This window comes from Macadamia integrifolia, chromosome 8, assembly GCF_013358625.1.
Source record: "Macadamia integrifolia cultivar HAES 741 chromosome 8, SCU_Mint_v3, whole genome shotgun sequence".
Classification (NCBI taxonomy): Eukaryota; Viridiplantae; Streptophyta; class Magnoliopsida; order Proteales; family Proteaceae; genus Macadamia; species Macadamia integrifolia.
Window position 1 is genome coordinate 20,906,821 of NC_056564.1, and position 4,433 is coordinate 20,911,253.

General features: G+C 40.1%; 1 pseudogene; it reads right to left on the reverse strand.

The window, feature by feature from the left end:
• Positions 1-181: 181 nt before the first annotated feature.
• LOC122087469 lies at positions 182-1,939 on the reverse strand (annotated as a pseudogene).
• Positions 1,940-4,433: the final 2,494 nt, after the last annotated feature.

Sequence of the window (4,433 nt, forward strand, 5' to 3'; positions counted from 1 at the left end):
TTTTCATGTTGTAGGCTGCAGGTGTTGATGTGTTATCACACCAATAATTTCAGGGTACAAATGCATGTAAAACATTCCATGTTTAAGCATAACCTTAGTAGGTAGGGATTGCCTCAAGTACACAAGAAGATGAGATGGTGGTAATCAGGGATCGGTCAAGTGTTCTTTCTGGATTGGACAACCAATTGAATGTTTATGGATTCCCCTGAGATTGACAATCCTGTAAGGTTTTGGTTATACACACTTCAGAGCTATCAACAAATCTCTGGATCGCCGACCTCATGAGGTGTGGTGCTGCAAGCATGTACTACTTGTGCCTTGTTGGCTTCTTTTACCCAATCAATCCTTAGAATGAAAATTAACAGCAAAAACAAGCACACGGTCACCCCAGCCAAGAACCCCAACAACAGTCCAGCAAGTCCAAGCCTTATCCTGAACGCCATTGCAACTCCCAAAGGCAAGGCCAGCAGGTAAAACCGAGGTTCGCATAGATAGCTTGCCATGGCCTAGCTGTCCTGCGAACTATTCCTCCACACGCTGCTAATGGGAAGTTCACTGGTTTCAGAAGAGCCATTAGTAACATCATCTTCTTGATACCTTTCAGGACACCTTTATCATGGCTAAACAAAGATCCCCAGGGGCCTCTAGCTGCTACCATTAGAGAAGCACTGATGCAACCTGATATAATGCTCAGTGCTAAGGATACATATGCAGATCTGTAGGCAGGGGTTGCTCTGTTTGCCCCTAGCTCATTTGATACATGCGTGGACACACAAGTGGCTAACGAGAGCATGACAGAGAAAAGCAAGTTGTCAAAGTTGAGTAAAACTGCTATCACTGCCACAGCCTGTTTCGCATCCGGTAAGCGCCCTGTGAGCAGAACCAATATCTCATAGCACCACCGCTCAAGGCAGGTGGTAAGGCAACGAGGACCACAAAGCCTTAGTAACTGTATCCAGTCTCCCAATGTTTGATCCCACCAATAACCCCCCTCCCCCAACTTTCTTTTTGCCCTTTCCATCACCAATACATACAATCCAAGCAGAATGACAACAATAAGATCAGTCAACGAGACCGCCATGGAAACTCCCTCGAGGCCTTTTGCTCTTGAAAGTAAGATGTTGATAGGGATGTGAAGAGCTAGTGCAAGAGCTGAGCTGAACATTATGGGTACTGTTATGCTTTGGGAGGTTAAGTAGGCCTTGAGAGGACAAAGGAATGAAGTGATCAGTAAGTCAGGAAGAAGATACAAAAGATATTTCTTTGCAACAGTTGAAATATCTGGTTGTTGGCCAAAGTGGATGAGTATCTTGTCGACGTTGAGCCATAAGAAAGTAACGGGGATTGTCGTTAGTAGTAGGAGAAAGGTTGTCATGACTAGTGTCTTATGAAGGAGGTTGTAGTTTTTAGCTCCATAAGTCTGTCCACAGATAGGGTCCATGGCAAAACAGAGGCCATTTAAAACAGAGAATCTGGTGACATTGGCGAAGGTGAAACCAAGTGCACCTCCCACTAGTTGGAGATCGCCAAGCCAACCAAGAAATGCCATAGTGATTGCAAGCTTTGCAAACCATGTCAAATTCATGGATACCAATGGGATGAAGATCCTCCACTGTGTCCTTAGCTCCAGTAAAATCACCTCCTTGATGTTGGCAGGCCATTTTAGAGACTCAGGAGTTGGGTCCTCTGGAAAATTTGAGATTACGGGCATGTTGAAGTGAAAGATTGGATGGTGTTTAACGGGTTTCTTCTTAATATACTTCTCTTGTGGAAAGGACACAAGATTCTAAGTGACTTGGTGCAAGGGAAGTTGTTAAATATCAGGCAAGAGGACCATGACTGAATCACATTAAATTTGGTGAGATATGTTTAGTGCATGATGAGATTGCAGATACCAACAAGATCTAGTTTTAATTAAATGGGGATCAGGGAAATTGTGTTTGAAAGGTGGGGACAAAGAATGAGCTTGTCGAGCTTGACCACTGGAGGCCGAAGGACCCTCCACAGTGGTCTGAACTGTCAAGAATCCAAAGTGACTGATGACCCCTCTGATCACTACGTTTCCTTTAGATTCTACAGAATTATAACACAAGTAGAGAGTGTGGTGTTATATATACCTCATCTGGTATAATATAACACATTGCACTGGGAATCTGTAACCAAAGAGCCAACCAAGAGTTGGGTTTTTGAAATCAAGCTTTTCCTGTAATTGGGTTTACTCAGTTTCCCCACATAATTCATGTAGTTCTCAGTTTTATTGTTTATTTTTTAAGAAAAAAAGTCTGATCATGTTAGAGTTGATACAGGAGTAGCTCCGATTCATGATAAGTTTGGAGAAAGTTGTTTGAGGTGGTATGGCCATGATCAACGGATGCCTTTGGATGCTCCAGTTCGATGGAGTGAGTTGATTCACATTGAATGAATTAAAAGAGCCAAGGGCATACCTAAAATGACATTAGGAGAATTGCTTGGGAAAGACATACATAGATTAGGCCTTGTATCATGTATGATTTCTAATAGAACTAATTGAAGAGAAATGATCCATGTAGCCGACCCCATTTAGTTGGGACAAGGCTATGTTATTGTTATTGTTTCTTTTCATGAATCACAACTTTCATTTTATAGTCTATTTTGAACCAACCATATCCTGTGATTTACTTCGGAGCAAAACTTCACATCGAAAGGAATCACAACAAAACCAACCCGGCCCCGCCGAACACACATGCTAAGGCACAGACCATGAAAGAAGAAGACTAGTAGATCTTAGCATCAATACCTCCAGATGTATAGGACTTGTTTTCTGATAAGCATCCCCAGAGGAGATCTTAGCATCATGGACTAGTTTGGGTAAATTTTTTTTGGAGTTAACAAAGCATCATTTGAGTGAGTGAGATACTGTCACTACTGAAGGATCCATGCCTATCATGGTTGTAATGAGTCCCCACCTTTTAACTCTTTTTGATTGTGCCATTGGCACTACTTGGTAAGTTTGTGGATATGAATGCAAGCACCACCACTTTCTTTTAGTCTTTCAGGGAAGAGTTTTAGAGTTCAAAGATAATGTGGAATCCTTTTCCATTCTCCCACTGGGGGAGAGAATTGAGATTTCTGAATCTTCATATAGGAAAGAAGATGTAACAAACAAATAATCTTTGGTCCATCAACTTGTAAAGCTTTGATTATTTACATTATATCTACTAAAAATGTACATTTGAGATGCTTTTTCCTGTCTTGTGACTAGAGGCAGCCATAGAGGTCGAGACAGGTATTAACGCCATTAAGTGATACGTACTTTGGGAGAACTCAACCTCATAAATCAGCTTATAAGGTAAGAAAATCCAAGATCATTTCAACCCACAACAAATCCCTTTTGTAAACAATATAAGATCAACCCCCTTATATGATTGATATGGGATTGTAACATAAAATCCTTCGAACAGTGGGTGTGGTACCTTAATGAAGCTCCAAGGCACCAACGAAGGATATTGGCAAAAGACTGAGTTGGGCCTTTTGGAACAGTGATAGAAGATACCCAACAGCCCATGACTTTCTATTTTATTCATTAGGCTGGGCAATTGGAGTTTTCTGATGATTGCATGGCCCAAAGTATCCAAGGCCCAGTATCTTTGTGAAAACATTTCATGGGGGAATGGGTTAAAATGGTATAACGTAAGTGTTCTCTCTTGCCACTTCCGATAATTTTGCTGGTGGGGTTATGATTTTAGTGCATGATATCGGAATGGGTATTAGTTATCCCTAAATCACTATGATATTGGAATGGATTGATATTAATTATCTATATCGGACAAAAATATCATTGATTTTTCTAAACGAATGAATTTTTTTTACCATTTTATCCCTAATCCCTTCTATTCAATTGATACAATATGAATAAGATATCAGCCAAACCGATACGGATCACTCAATACGGTGAATCCGATACTGATACTTCGAACCATGGGCTGGGGAGGAGTCAAATCTAAAGATCCACACAGAAGAGAAGCCGTTCACGCAACCCTTAAAAGCTTATCACAAATATAATGGTTTTGTCTTTAGTAAGTATAAGTTTGTCCAAAATGGCAACTTCAGCAAACATGGAGAGATGGGAGAGTTCTAACAAACTGCCCAAAAGCTTTCCAATCTAAGGTCACCATCTGTTCCATAATCATTAACCATTAAGTCCTTGAACTTGAAAAATATAAAAAATAAAAAATAAAAAAAAAATCTTATCCCATTTAAATGGGTATTTCTAATCAGTTTTATTCGAGGTCATACTTAATACAAGGCATAACTTATGCTTATCTTTTTTCACCATTTTTTCATAGTCATTTTAGGTCTACTCCTTGTCCTTTAGCTTCTTCAATCTGAATCAAATTATTCCTCCATACTAGAGCATCTAAAGGTCTCTGTTTTCACTGAAAAAAAAAAAAAAA